Source organism: Tenrec ecaudatus, chromosome 17, assembly GCF_050624435.1.
Source record: "Tenrec ecaudatus isolate mTenEca1 chromosome 17, mTenEca1.hap1, whole genome shotgun sequence".
NCBI classification, from domain to species: Eukaryota; Metazoa; Chordata; class Mammalia; order Afrosoricida; family Tenrecidae; genus Tenrec; species Tenrec ecaudatus.
In genome coordinates, this window is record NC_134546.1 from 74,442,039 (window position 1) to 74,461,804 (window position 19,766).

A 19,766-nucleotide genomic window follows, 5' to 3' on the forward strand; every position below is an offset into this window, starting at 1 on the left:
TCTTTCAGGCACTGAAAGCTGGAAGAGCAAACACTCTGTGGAAATCTGGAAGGTCATCTGCCCCCAAAATGGTGGGCCATGTCAGCAGAGTGACAGCAATACAGAACATGGGTACCCATATAGTAAGTCACAACTGTCAGTTCACACACTTGTCCCAGGTAAAACTCCAGCACCTCTTTCTTTGTTTTGAAAGCTTTGTTACACTAACTCCAATGAAAGGTTTTCTTGTTGAAAATTTCTCACATTTAATGAGATCTGACGTCCACATATAAGATGTTCCACATTTAATTTATGCAAAGGGCTTCTTTCCTGTGTGAAAACTCTGATGGGCATTGCGTCTGGCTGAAAGCTTTACCACAATCACCACATACATAGGTTTTTTCTCCTGTGAATTTGTAGATGAGTTTGGAGATTTCCTTTATGAATGAAGCTTTTGCCACATTCACTACATTTATGTGGTTTCTCTCCAGTATGAGTTCGCTGATGAACAGAAAGAGTAGTCTTCTGGATAAAGCCTTTGCCACAGTCACCACATACATGGGGTTTCTCTCCAGTATGACTTCGCTGATGAACTGTGAGAGCAGTCTTTGTGATAAAGGCTTTTCTACATTCCCGACATACATAGGGTTTCTCGCCAGTATGAGTTGGCTGATGAACAGTGAGATCATTCTTCATTAAGAAGGCTTTGCCACATTCACCACATACGTGGGGTTTTTCTCTAGTATGAGTTTGCTGATGAACAGTGACAGCATGCTTCCAGATAAAGGCTTTGCCACATTCACCACATACATGTGATTTCTCTCCAGTATGAGTTCGCTGATGAACAATGAGACCATCCTTCCTGAGAAAGGTTTTTCCACATTGACCACATACAAAGGATTTCTCTCCAGTATGAGCTCGCTTATGAACAGTAAGTTTACTCTTCCTAATAAAAGCTTTTCCACATTCACCACATACATGTGGTTTCTCTCCAGTATGAGTTCGCTGAAGAAGAGTGAGAGCAGTCTTCCTGATAAAGGCTTTTCCACATTTACCACATCCATAGGGTTTCTCTCCAGTATGAGTTCGCTGATGAACAATAAGAGAAGTCTTCTGGATAAAGCCTTTGCCACAATCACCACATACATGTGATTTCTCTCCAGTATGAGTTCGCTGATGACAAGTGAGACCATCCTTCCTGAGAAAGGCTTTTCCACACTGACCACATACTTGGGATTTCTCACCAGTATGAGTTCGCTGATGAACAGTAAGCTTATTCTTTCTGATAAAAGCTTTTCCACATTCACCACATATGTGGGGTTTTTCTCCACTATGAGTTCGCTGATGAACAGTGAGTGCATTCTTCAAGATAAAGGCTTTTCCACATTGACCACATACATGGGGTTTCTCTCCAGTATGAGTTTGCTGATGAGCAGTGAGATCACTCTTCCTGGTGAAGCCTATCCCAAATTCACTGCATACATAGGACATTCCTGCCACATGAGATTCCTGATGTCCCTTGAGGTATGACATACTGTGGAAAGTTTTCCCACATTGAAAGCATTTATATAGCTTTTGTCCTTCATGACTTTTTTGATAATGTTCATTGAGTTTGAACACTTTCTTGAATTTTTGCCCACACTGACTACATTTATAGGTCTTATCTAGTATATCAATAACGTGGTGCTCATAGAGTACAGAGTCCTCGATGAAGGCTGTCCCACATTTATCGCCAGTGTGTGGTTTCTCAATTTTATCAGACTCCTGATGCTGACTGCATTGTGACTTCATGAGCCTGGGTGGTTCTCACTCAGGGAATTTCATTTCAGTACAAAATTGCGCTTGTTCAATATGGAGAAAAGTTTTCTCATCTTCCTTGAACACAACTGAATTCTGTGTTTTGTTGCTTCTGTTATGATTTAATTCTATAATGATTAAATCTGATTTTACAACTTTTTTATGTAATCCAAACATCTCATAAGTTTCCTTTGGAGGAAAATTATTTTTATGCTGAGAATATGTATTCCATTTGTAGCACCATTCCATTCTGTCAATGCATCTTTCACATTGCAAGTGCTCAAGCAAATGGTCATCATCTTTCTGGATTTCTATAAAAGAACAGAACATTGACTCTTTTCAACATCTTGGTTTACAATGGACCCCTTAAAATACGCATTGAAAGAAAGTAGATCTTTAGTGACAACCCTCTTATATGAATATAAATAAAACACTATGCTTAATGTTTATTGCTCATTGGACGAAATATAATCATGTAAACAATTCAAATGATAAAAATAGTTATTTTAGAAATCAGGTTGGATGTGAAAGTGATGAATGGACACAGAATTGATATTTGCTTAAAGAGGTACATGAAAACATACAACAAACATAACAGAAGAAAGACATTAAGACCAATAGACCACAGGAGTGATAAGACTTGCCAATTCCAGATGGTAGATGTTAGATGTATTCATTTCATCAATCTTTACTGAAAGACAACTAAGTGCTAGATAAAGTTGGGAATGTGAAACATGCAGAATGTCCTACTTGGGAGAAAGTCATTTTTACAGGTATATATGAAAGGGATTATGGTACAGAAACACATTCTTTATGTTTATGGAGCCTGTATTCTAGCTCACAGCACTCATCTTACAGTGCTATCCTGTGGTGCCATGCAGGTTGCTGTGATGCCAGAAGCACTGCCACCCAGTGTTTCAAATACAAGCAGGGCCATCCATGGTGCACAGGTCTTGGTGCAATCTTCAGAAATACGGACTGGGAGGAAGATTTGGTGATCGATTTCTAGAACATGAACCCCTCAGGTTTAATGGCAATGAAATAACACTGAGGAAGTAATAAATCCTCAAAGTTCAGTCAATAGTAATGATGTGGATGGAGGACGAGGTTTGGGGACCTTCAGTGCTTTACATGGCATGACTGAAAATGAGAAAAAATAGCTGCAAACATCCTTTAGTAATTGGAAAATGGGATACATGCAATATTATCATGAAATATTTGCAAGTTGTCAAAGCAAAATGGAATGGTAAAAAATTGATAGTGTATTCATTATTCAACTTTAATAGACTGGTACTGGCTGTTTTTAATTAGATAATCAAGTGGTTTATAAGGCTGAGATTGACAAATTCAAGAAGATTGGCATCATATTCATTATCCCAAAAACACTGCAATATTTTCCCTGATGCATAATTTTGTCAGTGGTAGGCTAATATTCACATGCCTGCAAGCAAGACCAGTTAGTACAAGTGTTATTTAGTTTTGTGCGCCAATTAAAGCAAACATAGAAGCATTCACTAAGTTGGAGAAGAGTCCCAGTCACATTCTCTTAATTAAAAATCATCCCCACAATATCCTCTCATTATAGTGCTACTTAATGATACCTCATACAAGCGCATGGCTAATTACTATTTGACAGCAGGTTTCACTACAAAAGCAGACATGTTGTTACTGTTCTCCCCGCTCAGGAGACAGTTACTCCACTCCAACTACCCTCAGCACTGGTCTTAAGTTGCTCATCCAATTATTTCAGGGATTCCCAGGGTAAAGATCCTGCCTACCTTCTTAGGTAGGGAGTGTCTGCCTGTGGGTGTGTGAGGGGGGAGGTGAGGGGGGGAGAGGAGCTGCATGCCCTGAGTTTATATAAACTGGTGAAAGAATACAAAGCCTATTTATATCTGCCCTTCAATTACACAACTGTCCCTTAGGACCCATCCAGGGGGCATTAAAGGGACAAAGGGATAGTTGATTCCTTGAGTGAGAGCAACAAAGGGAAACTGATTGCTTTCAAAGCTAGGCATCTTTCAGCTGAGTAGCAAGAAGTCAGACCCCTGTAGCAGCTGTATACTAACATCTTACTGGAGGGCAGTTGTGGGGAAAACTCTGTCTGGAGATTGTGCATTAGCAGTTCAAGCTTTGGAGCTTGTGGTAGTTTTCTTCCAACACTAGTACTGGTCTTCCAAGCCCTATGGTCAGGAGTATAGAGATAAGGCTGATCACACTTTCATCCAGGGTCTGTTTTCCACAATAAAGAAATTGAGGGGAGAGGGGGAGAGGGGATAAAGGAGAGCTGACATCAAGGAATTTAAGAAGAAAATGTACTCTGGTAACAATTGTATAGTGCTGTTCCATGTAATTGAACTATTGGAAGTTATGATATCTATAAGAGCTCCCAATAAAATATTTTAAAAATATATATTGAAAATTTCACATGAATTTTTCAGCCTGACATTGATCAACCATACAATCATGCACACTGATGAATGTAAAATTTGGGGAAAGTAGCAGTATTTGGAAAATGTGACCTTAGTAACAGAAATGACATACAGGTGTACTGATAAAATTTTTACACTAATGATGAATTCATAGCAAATTCCTTATTAAACACCAGAAATGGAAACTACACATGTGGATCTTTTGGAATGGAACAAATGAAAATCAAATCAACCACATCTATAGAAAGAAACGGTGGAGAAGCTCATTAGTCAACACACGCCCATGGGTTAACTGTGGAACAGATCATAAATTGCTCAAATCCAAGTAGAAGCTAGCCAAAGTAGCTAGAGCACAAAGCTTAGAGACAGACTATGTAAAGAATAAACTTGAGGAATAAGACTGACTGAAGACTAATGACAGAGACCAGATGGGATATGGGATGACATGAAAGCTAACTTACCAAAAGGCTACTCTTACAGGTACAAAAATATTGAAGGTACAGTGCTAAAGTATGTTCTAAGCTGATAACATTTTTCATAGTAAAGTGGAAACATAAAAGAAGGGAAAATTTCAGAATGTTAAAGAAAATTATGGAAGCAAACATACAATAGTGTAAAACAAGAAAATGGAAATCTAATCTCTTAAGAGCTACAGCTATACTTCCCTCAACATCTAGGACAAGTGAACTCTCACACTCAAAGTAGCACACACTTGTATGCATTTTCGGACACCTATCATAAATATGAGGCCTTCTCCCTGTTGAATCAACTACCCCTGCCAATTCCCCTTAAGGTATTTTGACCATGCTTCTGAGAAAATTCCACTATAGCTTGCTTCTAATACCAAACACAGTTCTCTTGTTCCAACTGAGAGAAAGCTTCTGGGGTGACGACTAGTTAACCTGTTTATGAGAAATTATAGAATCTTAGACACCAACATTAACGTAAAGTTTGTAAGGCCTGCAGAATTTTGTATTTTTAGGAAAATAATGTTGAAAGGAACAAAGTAAATAGTGTTCTACCAAGGGTAGAAGACCTAACCCACTAACCTAGGATGGGACAATGCAATGAGAATCGACCTCTTTGAGAATACCACAAACACTGCAAAGTTTTAACACATAAGACAGGAAAAGCCAGTGACGAGGTCAATGACTTGAGAATTCTGCTCACCAATGGAAACCAGGTTGCGATAGTTCTCCAACATCACATCCTGATATAGGGTTTTCTGAGCAGGGTTCAGGAGCTGCCATTCCTCCCGGGTGAACTTTACAGCCACATCGTTGAATGTCAGTGGTTCCTGTAGTAAGAGGAGTCTACTTAATGAAGTATTATCCACTTGAAAACTTAAAAAAATCTTACAGTAAAGAAAGCAAAACAGTAATAAAAACTATTGTGGGAGTGCATTCCATAATGTGTCATTAATTGAGGACGTGGTAGACAATATTTTACCTTACGTCTACATTCATGACCATTGGCCCAGAAAACTAGCCCTAATTTTATAAAGATCTCCAGTGTTCTGAGAAATAAATGTTTATAAATACACATTCTCCAGGTCAAATACTGTGCCCCCCCCCCCCACAATAGCTAGCTCTACATTAAGGAGCAGACTTAAAGAAACTCCCATAGTAGATGAATCATTTCTGTGCCTGGCTACTTCACTATGCCTGAAGGTTATCTGGAGGCCAGAGCAATCAGGTTCTAGAGCCAGCCCAACATAAATGTAGCAAACACCTGGGGAGGGCACAGGACCGGTTTGAAGTCAACTAACACTTGGTCAAGATGATAACTCAGCATCTTGCTTGTTTAGAATTTTACCCGCTTATGATATGACCCATTAACTATGTACATACGAACTGCATGACACGAACGCCTTATGGAAAGATCTGTAAGCTCCATTATACATACCCATTGGAAAATATATTCACTCTTTCAGTCCTGACATCGGAAGAGAGCCCCTGTGTCCGGTTGTCTGCTCTCTGTCTTTTAATATTTCCCACAATTGCAATGTCACTCCTGAGGATCACTTTTGGAGTGTTGGGGACCCCAGTGCCTGACAACAATGCATCCACTCATAACATGAGGATTCTGAGTTCCAGTGACATTATCTGAATATTCTAGAAATAGATCAGCTTTATAATCACATAAAATAGATAAACACTTGTTTTTTATTAAATGCAATTAGGGTTTCTACCGGCATCACCATTATAAAAGGCTCGGTCCCTTCAGGGGCAACAAGTATCAGGAACAGTGCAGATGGGGGAGGTCAAACATACCTCTACTCTCCAACATTTTTTGTCAACTCTAAAACAAGTCAGTCCTTCCACACCACTCTGTCTCACATCTGGGTTTGATAATCTGTTGCTGTGGTCACACAACACTCAATAGATCAAAGTGGTCTATTAATGAACAAGGTACAACTCGGGATCAGGAACAAGAAGCTATAACTCAAAACCAAGATCAGAATGTTCGTAGACATTATCTCCCTTCCTGAGTGCAGAACAACTTTCTAAGCTCTTAATGGCCACCTTAGGACAAGCTCCTCTTGACAACCTTAGGACAAATTCTCCTCAGCCTACTTTGGACCGGATTACCTTTACTTTAATTGCAAGGTCCTCTTGAACGTGCCATCTTTCACCACATGCTCCCCAAGGGCCCCCTCTTAGTTTTGCTGGGTGGCTCTCTGGAGCCTTCCTAATCTTGCCTAGGCAGGGAAGGTGCTAGGTTGGCCCAAGATGCCATCATATTAAGAGGGAGAAAGAGAACTGCCTGCAGGCAGGGTTTGAGAGGAGATGGTGAGGCATTAGCCTGTCCTCTGAGCTGTTGATTTGGTTTTGTCAGCCCCTGCAGCCACGCAGTTCAGAACGAACCCATGGATTAGGGATTTGCAGCTTCCAGAAATTCAAGAGCACTACCCTGAATGACAACTGCGAGCTGCCTGTCTGAACTGACTTAAAAGCTTCTGCCACTCCATGATCCAACAGCTTGTGGTCTGACTTTCCCATTTGGGTTGCTCAGCCCCTGCAACCTATTATCTGACCAGATTCAACAACTTCACCTTGTGAGGCAGTGGACTGTTGTCTTGGTGATCTGGTTCATCAGCCTTTGCAAACACATCAATGATGAGAACCCTCCAGACCAGCGGTTCTCAATCTATGGGTCTCAACCCCTGTGGGAGTCAAATGACACTTTCACAGGGGTCGCCTATGACCATTGGAACACACATATTTCCAATGGTCTTAGGAACCAAGATACAGCTCCTCTATCTGTATCCAGTCAAGTCCACTCACATGCAGACACCCCAACATATGAGTACCGGGTGTGAAAACTATTACCCATGCTACACATGCTTCAAAACAAAATTTCATTTTTTTGTCATTAGAAATAAATATTTCACAATATATAATTACATACTGTTTTGTGATTAATCACTATGCTTTAATTATGGTCAATTTGTAACAATGAAAACACATCCTGCTTACATTATAATTCATAACAGTAGCAAAATTACTATGAAGTAATAATAAAAATAATTTTATGAACTGGGGTCACAACGTGAGGAACTATATTAAAAGGTTGTGGCATTAAGAAGGTTGAGAACCACTGCTCCAGAGTGATACCTGACCTATGGATTTGGGACTCACCAGCTTCCACATCTTGAAGAGGGATTTATTTACTTGATGGCTATTTGGTTTTGTGAGATACAGCAGGGAAAATCATGGAGCTTCCTGAAGCTCTACCTCATAGGGACAGGTCTACTGATGGTCCTGCAAATGAACTGTAATATTCATGGATCAACAGCTATGCCAATGAAGATAATGACCAGGGCAGATGGGACACAGTGACAGGTCCACACAGAGCTTTCCAGCCAAGATCAAGGAACAGGCCGGCAAGATCAAGAGGACAATTATCACTAAGGAGCCGATATAGATGAACTGATACAGATGGAACCAAGAAATGAGCCTATATTCAGAAGGCACAAAGTCTGAGAGGGACACAGAGAGCAGGCCTGCTCTGAAGAATAACAAATCTGCCTACATGTTTCCTTACTATATATTCCAATGTCTATCCTATTGATACTGTTAGCAAGTTACATTTTGTTACTTAATAAAACTTGTACCTGTATTGTGGACTGTAATTTCTTTGTGGCCACTGCAAAAAATTAATGATCTGAGAAGGAGAGAACTGTGTAAAGATAACTGCTGTCAGAACTGGAAAACCATTGGAGGGTAGATTTATGTTTAAGTTGTCCCTCATATGAATCAGGGCTAATGCTGATGGTTGGTTCTCTCTCCTGCATCTCTAATTAGAGGAAGTGAGAAGCCATCAAACATTTTAAAATTAGTATTCCTACAAGGCCCATTTCAGATGCATTAACGAGAATGCTGCAGTTTGGGAGATTATTAAACACCACCTTCAGAAAGAAACATTACGGAAACCTTACTCAAACATAAAACCCATGGAATGGACTCTCCTAAAGAAGTGATCTTATATCTCCTTAAAAACTTAGCATAGTGTTAAATTTGAATGATTCTCATGGGTTGCCCATAGAATAATGAATTATCAGTTGAAAGCTAATATCATCCAAAGAATCTCTTAGTGATGTATTATGTTCAATGTCAGTAGTTTAGTGTTATTCCTGTGATCAACATATTCCTAAACTTCTCCATCCCAATGTTGAAGTCAGAGTCAAAGTTCATCTCTAACTTCTACTATTTCAAATTTCTACTTTCCAATGAACCGAATCAGTATTATACAGGCTTCTGCACTTCCAGTAGGAAATACAGAAAAGGATAAAACGCATCAGAATTACCTGAGCCTTGGTCATTTTCTTTGGTCCTTATCACACTCCCAATGGGGATGCTCTATGTTTGTCTTATCTGTATCAGCTCCAATGATGCTCACACATTTCAGTCTCTCATGAGGACATCCCAGAAATAATAATACCCAAACCAGGCACTTCCTTCTTCCTCTAAGCTGCTGGTTGGTGAAAATCTGCAAGCTGATATAATGCGAGAAATTTAGGTCCAGATGCTATAAGTGTTCCTGTCCATCTTCTTAACACAGTCCCTAATACTGTTAACGATCTCCTTATTCCTTATTGAGTGACAGAAAACATGTTAATACCATGTGCAATAAAAGCGAAAACTCATAATTTTCAGACCTATGAGTAATAGATGACTTTACAATAAATATAGATTAGATAATCAAATACACAAGTCAAAAACAAGAAACAATAAACCTGGACCACTACCTCAAAGCACACAGAGCATCAATTCCTTACTGTGTGACTCTCAAGGAGAATGACAAATCAATGAACCTTTATGATGATGATGTTAATTAAAGCATCTGGAAAATTTGAAATGGGCTATATAAAGAACTATTATAAACTGAAGATTATATTGCTAGAAGAACTGCAAATTGTACAATCACTTTAGAAACACTTTAAAACTCACCATCAAGTAGAGTTACACATATAAGCACCCGATAGAACACAGGAGAATGGTTCTACAGCATTTCCCAGGCTTGAAAGCCACGACAGGCAGCTAATGGGTTAGTAGTCCAACACTTAACACTTGTCAAAACCACAGCTCCATATTAAACACATATATCACCTATTATTTTGAAATTTAAATATATATATGAAGTAAGAAGTATACATCCCCCCATAGTGAATGCACTTTTGAACTCCAAGGCAAATAACATTTTTAACGTAGCATTATTTATAGTAACCCAATGTAGTTAGTTTGCCTGTACGTCTTTCTTGCTGTGGCCGCCTAACACCTTCCAAATATTTAGGTGGGTGTGTCATCCAATAATGTGAATGAGGAAAAGGAGATCTGGTGGCATAGTGGTTACTGTTGGGCTTCTAACAGCAAGCTCAGCAGTTGGAAACCACCAATTTCTCCTAGAAAGAAAGATGGGGATTTCTTCTTTCATGAGTGACATAGCTTTCTAATCCACTAAAGAGTGACAGTCTTGGAAACCCACATAGGGCAGTTGTACCCTGTCATACAGGCTCACTATGAGTCACTGTTAACTTGATGGCAGTGAGTTTGGTTTTTTTGGTTTAAGAGAATTGTGAAAATTGCCAAACAATAGATTGGTACCCTTGAGACTTTGGGTTATGCAAATAAGCTGCCTAAAAACCTAACCTGGAGATGAGTCACATTGGACATTCTGTTAGGTTTCACTGAGACATTTCTGAGCCACAAATTGGGATCTCACTACCATAAGAGAGAGAGAGAGAGAGAGAGAGAGAGAGAGAGAGAGAGAGAGAGAGAAACTAGCCAGGAGTAGGGGTCTTTGGATCCCAGATTCTTGCATTGAAACTCTTCAATGCAGAAGACAGAGCTATGGCACAATAGAGGAAGTGATGGGGAGAAGCAGCAACAGAGACAAGGTGGCAGCAGAACCAAGAGACTGAGACAGAGCAGTGCAATCTCCAGGCCACAGAACAAGACAGCTGAGTGCTTCTGGGCAGCAGATTAATACGTGAAGTGATATACATCTGAGTATTTATCTGCCAACCTACACAGAGGTCCGTGCGGCTAAGGGACAGAGTGGGCACTTATCTGCAGAACTAAAAGACCTTTGCAACACTTGCCCATTCAAGACAGAAGCCAAGGGGCTGCAGGGCCACACTTTAGCTGCAGGTATGGCTGTCAAGATGCCGCCCCAAAGTAGAACTGTATCTTGAGTCATTTAGGATCCAAATTGTGTGTTAGGGTACAAAAGTTACCCCTATGCCAAATATAATTTAAGGAGAACATTTTTTGAACTCTAAGAGAAAACAAAAGACACACACACACACACCGTATGGATAAGGGAGACCATTAGCACAAGATCAAAAGAACATCTGAGGATTCACAGCCTGGGCCCTGGATAACAGGGCATAGAACAAAAGGCATGTCACAGATCATGACTGGTGGCAGATCAATACATCACAGGTACAGGTGGGACTTCAGAAGCAGGAAAGGGACCATGACTAGGACATGTACCTTATTCAATAGAAGAAACTTACATGAGTGGTCCAGGACCTTCATAAAAAGCCAGGCAAGGCAAGACTCGACAATGTCCCTTGTTCTGTCCTCAGTAAGGTGACCTCCATCAAGCATACACCGAAGCAGGTCAGCGGAGAGGGCTGGCTGCAGAGGAGTGCAGGCAATGTACTTTCTAATGCATTCTCCAGGAGGGGGAGATGATCCATATCTTTGGTTAATGATCAGAGAGAATTTAATGGCGGCTTAATCAAAATGAGGACGCGGAAAATGGCCAGAGTCATCAGTGTCATCAGCAATCGAAACCTAAAACCCCACTCACCGCCATCGAGTGGATTCCGATTATAGAGACTCTTTAGGAGCAGTTGGACCTGCCCCGGGTGGATTCCCGAAACTGTAACTCTTGAAAAGAGTAGAAACTCTGCTTTTCTGTCCAGGTGTGGCTTGTATTTCTGAACTGCTGACCTAGCAGTTAGCAACCAAATCTGTAACCAAGGAGGCCACCACTTTTTGCAAATTGGAGCGCTCAGAACTTTAAAGAAGTCCTAATGCAATTATAAACGGTTGTCCATCCAGTGAATTCTGTCATTCAGGGAGAGGCGCAAAGACTTCTGGCCCTGACAGGCAGGGCAGCCTGGTGTCACAGGATTCTGCGCATGACTACTGGGGCCGCCAAAGACCCGAAATAGATGCCAGACGCTGGTAACATGCACTTCTGGGCCCGCCCTTCACAGCTTTGGTGGAGGGCGCATTGTTGAGATACTTTCCATACAAGAGGAAAGGGTGTGTGTTAATTTCCATACAAGAGGAAAGTGTGTGTGTGTGTGTCCCACTTGTTCTAATTTCATACACCTTATTTGCATGGCCTTCCCCATTATTTTATTGGGAAGGACAAAGCAGTAGACAGAAAGGCCATATAAAAGCATGGATCACTCCACACAGGTTCATGATGTTAGTCACTCACTTTCAAATACATATATAATTTTCCTGCTGTGAAATATCAACTAGTCTCTCCTGCCCTTTCATCTGGGGAGTGGGGGCATGGGGCACTAGTCCACCCAAGGGGAGGGTATTGTTTATATCTCCACAGGGAAAGTGGGACCAGACTTCAACCCAGTGCCACAAGGTGTGAATGCAATATCCTGGCGTGGAGTACGGAACCAGTAGAGAGGTCTGGGAGGCAGGCTCCAGCACCATAAATTAAGTGGATTCCTGCCCCTCCCCCAAAAAGAATTTGTTCCAAAGGACGACATTGACTCTGCAGCTCCGGGAGATGGACATATCTGATCAGAGCACACGGGAGCAGATGAAGGGGCAGGAGGATAGAGTGGAACACAGCCTGGCCCACCAGGCCGTGAGGATGACATTCCTGAGTAGAGCAGTCAGTCCACAGAGAGAACAACATGGCTGGCCCCACTATGAGAAATGATGCCAATCAGTGACTAAGGGCGATACAGGGGACAGCACCGGAAACAGTGTGGGAATTGCACCTGACCTGATCCCACACCGAGGCAAAGCACTGGGGGAATGCAGCGGAACAGCAAGGGAATGGAGTGGCAAGGTCCCCAGGGAATGCTGAAAGTGGACTTTGGGGCCAGGGCGTGGTACCCCAACAGACTGGACTGGAAAACGCTCCTAAGGGCCAGCAAACGATCCCTGAACTAACTACAAGCTTTTCTCTTGTGAAGTGTTTTGTTCTTTGTCAGTGGTTTGTTGTTTTTTTGTCAGGTTGTATACTGTTGCTTTGTTTTTCTCTGTCTTGTTTTCGTGCATGTTAGTGTCTCCACAGGTCTGTCTGAATAGGACAGGCTGGATGAACTATCTGGAGGAAAAACAACAGGACCGACAGTTCTGGGGGGACTTGCTGTGGGGGGGTGGGGGGAGTAAGGAAGTGGTGTTAACAAACACAGGAACAAGGGAACAACATGGGGCCCAAAATGGTAGAGAGTGGGGGAGTGGCAGGCCTGGTGGGAAATGATCAAGAGTAAGGTTGCTTAGAGAAGAGGTATACTCTAGCCAAGGTGGCGACGAAGCATGGTAGTAGGGCAGGAGGAAAGGCAAGGGAGATGCAGGAAAGAGCTAGGAGTCAAAGGGCATTTATGGAGGTCTAGACAAAGACATGTACATGCAAATATATATAGAAGGATGGGGAAATAGATCGATGTGTCTATATTTATAGGTTAAGTATTAAGGTGGCGAAAGGGCCTTGGGCCTCTACACAAACACTCCCTCAATGCATGAATACTTTCTTTTATTAAATTGGAAATCTATGATGCTCACTCTCCCGACACAACTGCTGAAGCCAAAGTGGGTGAACAAGTTAATGTGGTGAAGAAAGCTGATGGTGCCCGCCTATCAAAAGAGATAGTGACTGGGGTCTTAAACGCTTGAAGATAAACAAGCGGTCATCTAGCTCAGAAGCTACAAAGTCCACCTGGAAGAACACACCAGCCTGTGTGATCAAGTGGTCCCAAAGGAATCAGTTATCAGGCATCAAAGAACAAAAACTCGTATCATTGACTGCACACCTCCATGACAGGATCGCTGAAGACAAATGGGTACATAAGCAAATGTGGCGAAGAAAGCTGATGGTGACCAGCTATCAAAAGAGGTAGTGTCTGGGGTCTTAAAGGCTTGAAGGTGAACAAGCGGCCATCTAGCTCAGAAGCAACAAAGCCCACATGGAAGAAGCACACCGGCCAGTGCGATCATGAGGTGCCAAAGGGACCAGGTATAAGGCATCATGCAAAAAAAAAGATATATGTATATATTATGTGTGTGTATGTGTGTGTATATATATATATATATATATATATATATATATATATATATATATATATATATATATATATATATATGTATATATACCATATTGAATGAAGGGGGAAGTGCAGAGTGGAGACGCAAGGCCCAAGTGTCGGCCAATTGAGATCCCCTCATAGAGGGGTTTAGGAGAGGAGATGGGTTAATTAGGGTGCGAGGTAGTACCAATGAACACAGCTTTCCCCCAGATCATGGATGCTTCCTCCCCCCAACTACCATCATCCGAATTCTACCTTTCAGGGCTGGATAGGGCAGAGGCTGTACACTGGTACATATGAGGGCTGGAGACACAGGGAATCCAGGGTGGATGATACCTTCAGGACCAAGGGTGTGAGGGGCGATGTTGGGAGAGTGGAGGGTGAGTGGGTTGGAAAGGGGGAACTGATTACAAGGATCCACATGTGACCTCTTCCCTGGGAGAGGGACAACAGAGAAGGGGGGAGGGGAGATTCCGGATAGGGCAAGATATGACAAAATAACGATGTATAAATTACCAAGGGCACACGAGGGAGGGGGGAGAGGGGAGGGAGGGGGAAAAAAAAGATGACCTGATGCAAAGGGCTTAAATGGAAAGCAAATGCTTTGAGAATGATTGGGGCAGGGAATGTATGGATGTGCTTTATACAATTGATGTATGTATATGTATGGACTGTGATAAGAGTTGTATGAGCCCCTAATAAATTGTTTAAAAATTTAAAAAAAGAAACATATGTCTATTCTTAAACACTCTCGACTTCTGATATCAGGTTGCAATAACTTTCAGAAACATAGAATTTATTCAAAAATTCACTATATGAAAAAGTTAGTTCTCTAAATGTCAAAATAAAAGTAAAATAAATTTGTTTTACCTTCGTCATAACAGGAACAGTTTAAAAAGTCATTCCAGTTTTAGGTCGTGAGGATATAATATTGTTAATAGACACCACTGTGTACAGTGAATAAACATACAATGAATCTGGTGAGAGCAAGGACCCAGTGGGGCGGCCTGACAACCCTAAATCCTCAGCCCACTGGACTCACAAATTTTCCACCATTGACAGGGCATAAGTTTACCACTTTCTGATCTCTTATTTTGTGGGTGATATTTGTATTTTACTTTTGTGACAAGTTTTCACCTTCATAAGATACCAACTTGTAGTGGTTTTACTGTCTTCCTGCCCTTTGTTAAGGGACATTCTCTTTGTTATAATTTAAGAGAAGATAGTCCCCGAAGGGAGGATGTTGGATTTCAACCAAGTGAACTTGTGGCTAGAAGCGCAATACTTAGCTTTCACCATCACCACCCCTCTTTTTATCTCTGCCCCATGGGGCCTATTTATCTGGCTATCATGTTGGCACTTTCATACAAACTCCAGGTTTGTTCATATAAATCACTCGTATTTTCTACACTTTCAACTAACTAAGTTGAAACCAAGAAGTAAAATCGCAGATCACACTGCAGACTTTTGCAATACCAACCACTTCTATGCAAATACCTTTTACAGGGGTAGTTCAAACCTTTGGTTTGCAATCAATTAGGTGACAGTGAGAGTTTCTTTCTTACCATTAAGGAGACACTAGTACACTCCCTACAATTGTAAAAAGAGCTTCCACTGAACCAGTTTGAGAGCTGTGGGAACAAAACCAACTGAAGACCCCGCAGAAAGATCCACCTGTGCTCATCTCTGAAGCTGCTCCTGGATCCTGGGCCTGTGTTGTTTGTCCTGAGCGCCACCTGCTGGTCTGAACGATCCATGCAGTTCAGCCCCAGAGCGGTCCTGCAGGATAGTTTATGTGAGGGCCACACTGCCCTGTCTGTGTCCACCTGCACAGTAATACACAGATGTGTCCTCAGTGCTCACAGAGGTCAGGGGTAGGGAGAACTGTTTTCGGTCAGCGTCAAGGTCAAAATTACAGTGACTTATAGTAGGAGATCGCTGTACACCAGAGCCTCTCCCTGGGTGCTGCCTGACTCTAATCAATCCAAAATACCCTTCCCTGACACTGACCTCATGATAGGACCAGGATCTTCAAGAAAAATAAGGGGGGGGGGAAGGAGGTAGACATTTCTTAACCAAGGTCGTCCTGGCTCAGGAGGATTCGGAGTCTCCTCCGGGGGGAGACCACTTTTAACCAGGAAACTATACCAAACAACCATTTTCCTGAGTGTAACTGACCGGCATAAGGTCTGGGATCCATGAGACTTTTGCTAATGCCACAGCGACACCACTCCACCAGGTGTTTATACAAAATTGTTTCCTGAATCAAGTTGAATGCAGGCAACTGAATCCAGTTAGAAAGCAACGATGATCTTTTGGAATACTAATTAGGAAGAAGTTCTAGTAATACTGGGAATGGTCTTGGTGAGGGGAAAAATAAGCTGAGGAATTTCTTTCCTATTATGACAATGCCCCTGCTCATTCTTCAAGGGAAGAAAGGGCTGAACTCTGAGGATTTAATGAAGAAACCTTATATCATCTGCTCTGTAGCCCTGCGGTTATTCAGAAGTCATAGAGTGAGTCACTCCAGAGAACCCCGATTCAGTAAGAGGCGTCATGGCCCCCACATGGGAAGATGTCTCCCTGTCGTGTCAGTGGCCTGTGTTCTTGTTCTCACTTTCTATGAGACAGCAGACTGTGTGTCCTCTGGTGCTGGACTGAGATGCCTCTGAGACTCCTGCTCTGCAGCTGCATCAGGCTAAGGGTTCTGCCCCTCTCAGGAAGGGATTTCTCTCACTGTGTCCCTTGCACAGTAATACATGGCCGTATCTGAGTCCTTCAGGCTTCTCCACTGCAGGGACATGGTGCTGATGGAGTTGTCTGTGCAGATGGTGACTTTTCCTTGGAAGGAGGGTTGTACCTGGTGTCAGAGTCACTGGGATGAATCATCCCTATCCATTTCAGGCCCATTTCAGGTGTCTGCCTAATCCAGCCAATCTAGCTTCCTGTAAAGCTGTACCCAGATGTCTTACAGGAGATCCTCAAAGACTCCCCAGGTCACTTCAGCTCTGCTACAGACTACACCAGCTGCACCTGAGCACAGACACCTGTGGAGGTAAGATTCAGAGATCAGAGATTTCCTACATACACACACACCCTCCATTCGTCTCAAACCCTGTGGCGATCCTGACCTGGGAGAAGAGCAAGGAGGAGAGCTAGGGGGGCAGACCCATCTTGCAAGGAGGATGGAAAGGAATCACACTGAAGTCCCTAGCTGGGTGATGAGGGTGCTTCCCTGTGGAGGTGACCTGTGGGTCTAAAATGGATGTCTTCCACTTTGCATATTTCTGCTCTGCCTTACCTTCCATGTCTGACTCCTCCAGCCTTATAACCCTGGAAACCCAAGGCTGGGGGAGGTGGGTGTCTTGAGACTGATGGGAGGGACAGGACCTGATCCTAGTAATATCCTGCAACACACACACACACACACACACACACACACACACACACACACACACACAGGCACTGTCCCCTCGATCATGGAGAGTACTGAACGGTGGCTCTCCACTCAGTGCATCTCTCAGTCCACACCCGGGAGGAGTAGTTTCAAACCCAGTGTGAATCTGCAGCTCAAGAAGCCTGGGTCCCACACAGATGGTACCTTGTTAATGTCTGTGGGGAAATATGCCCAAGACAGAAAGCACCTCTGTTTACTTAGTGAAGACTTTGAAGAATCCGATCTCCTGAATGGCCCCTTCTCTATAGACTCTCAGGTGTATCCTAGCGTCCAGGTCTGCCATGTGCTTCCTGCTGCCTGTGGAGAGAAAACAAAACTCAGGGAATGTAAGTTTTACCCAGAGTTGTCAGACAAACCTGTGCAGATTAAAGCTAAAGGTGAGTGTATCACTCTCTGAATACTCATGATCAACCTGGCCCTTGTCACCATCTCTCTGACAGTGTAGCTCTGTTCAGAAGTTAAAAGTCCACTATGGAGACTATTTCACCTCCATCAATTTCATAATCTGTCCTTAAACATTTCTCTGGTCTACTCTGATCTAAACTAAAGAAAACCATCAGTGTGTTAACTTTTTCTCTCTGAGGAGGAGGCCTTGGGGTTCAGGGAACACCAAGAACCGCTGACATAACAGCCCACAAAGACAATGTCCTACATCCGGATTTTAAAAGGTCTTGGGTAGAGTGGGATAAAAAGTGAAACAATGCATCCACCCACACCGAAAAGAAAAATACAAAGACTAGGCTTCCTGGTTCGGTAGACTTGTGGAAGTCCTGAAACTACAGCTGTCAGCATCCCTTCAGGTGTGGGACCGAACTCACCCCTTTGAAAAACTTCCAGCCAAATAATTGACAAGCCTACCAGGGAGCAATAGTCCTGGGGAGATACAATTCCCTTAGAATGATCAAACGTCTGAGTTTAAAAGGGCATCATTTATTCAGGGAAAATTCAGAATGTTTGGAAAGAAAATGTATTTGTAACAGGAGTTTGTGTATTGTAGTCAATAAAATAAACAAAAGTGTATGAATTGTTGAATGAACACTAATCTTTTTGCTATACCTTTACACAATCCACAGAAAAAGTAAAGATAAAGCATCATTAGAATGCTTTTCCCTCAGGTCTCCTCTGGTGGGCAGAGGGAACCTCGGGTTGTGTCGTGTGCACCGGGATCTTCCAAGAAGCAAGCCAGGACCCAGAGAAGATGTCCTATGTCCATGCCTCGTTCCCTCCCTCTGTTCTTGGAGGTTGACAGTTATGCTAAAAACATCTAAATCTCGGTGCTCAGAGGCATGACGAGGACTAAAAACCATGACACAGGGGAAAATGGGGTAGGGAAGGCTCCAAATTCTGCTAGGAATCTTGTATCTTGCTCCCCATGCACTGAGTCTTGAATGAGGGTCAGATGTCTATTTGGCCTGAGACCCTGTTCCATAGATCCAACCTTCCCTTCATGGTGGTTACAATCTGGTCTCACACAACTTCACTTACTTTATCTGCATCACCACATGACTCAAATATGTGATACATCCCTGTTGTGGGGACTCTTGAAGAATGAGTCATTGTTTTATAAAAGCCATGCACAACACCTTACTCCTGATGAAACACCACATGTTGTAGTTCGTGCATTTATTCTCCAATTTATGTCAGGACAGACAAGAGTGCTGTCTGGACACCATCTTCCTGGACTCAGCCAAAACCCTTGAACCTGAATATACAATGACACTGGAGTCTGTTTAACAAGTTTTTCTTTCTCTCTCTTATCCATCTATATATTTTTCCTATCTCTGCTATATATATCTATCATAAATATGTTAATTGGTCTACCAATATACTGAACTATCAATTTAGCTATCATTTATTTTCTCTATATATCCTGTCCATACCTTGTAGCTGACTTCTATCTGTATCTATCTATCTATCTATCTATCTATCTATCTATCTATCTATCTATCTATCTATCTATCTATTTTTCTGTTTCTATTTCCATCTATTTAATGCTTAACTTTATTTCTGAAATAAACCCCATCTTAATGGGAGCAAATATGTTTTTTTCTTTGTGGAGTAGGCTATATATTGGTCATTGACTCTAGTTTGCTAGACTAATTTATTTATTTAATTCTTGGTGTCCTTATGGATCTTCTATTTCAATGTTAAGTCCATAATTGAAAATATTGAATTGAAATACTCCACTATTTGGTTGCATTATGCTGTCATTTATTGTATTTAAAATATTAGCTAGAACTTATTTTATATATTTTGAAGAAATAATGTTATATTCTCACCACCTGTCTAGTAGCTCAGCATA

At 42.0% G+C, this 19,766-nt stretch overlaps 1 pseudogene; it reads right to left on the bottom strand.

Annotated features, from left to right (window-relative positions):
- Positions 1–289: 289 nt before the first annotated feature.
- Positions 290–17,315, bottom strand: LOC142430510 (uncharacterized; annotated as a pseudogene).
- Positions 17,316–19,766: the final 2,451 nt, after the last annotated feature.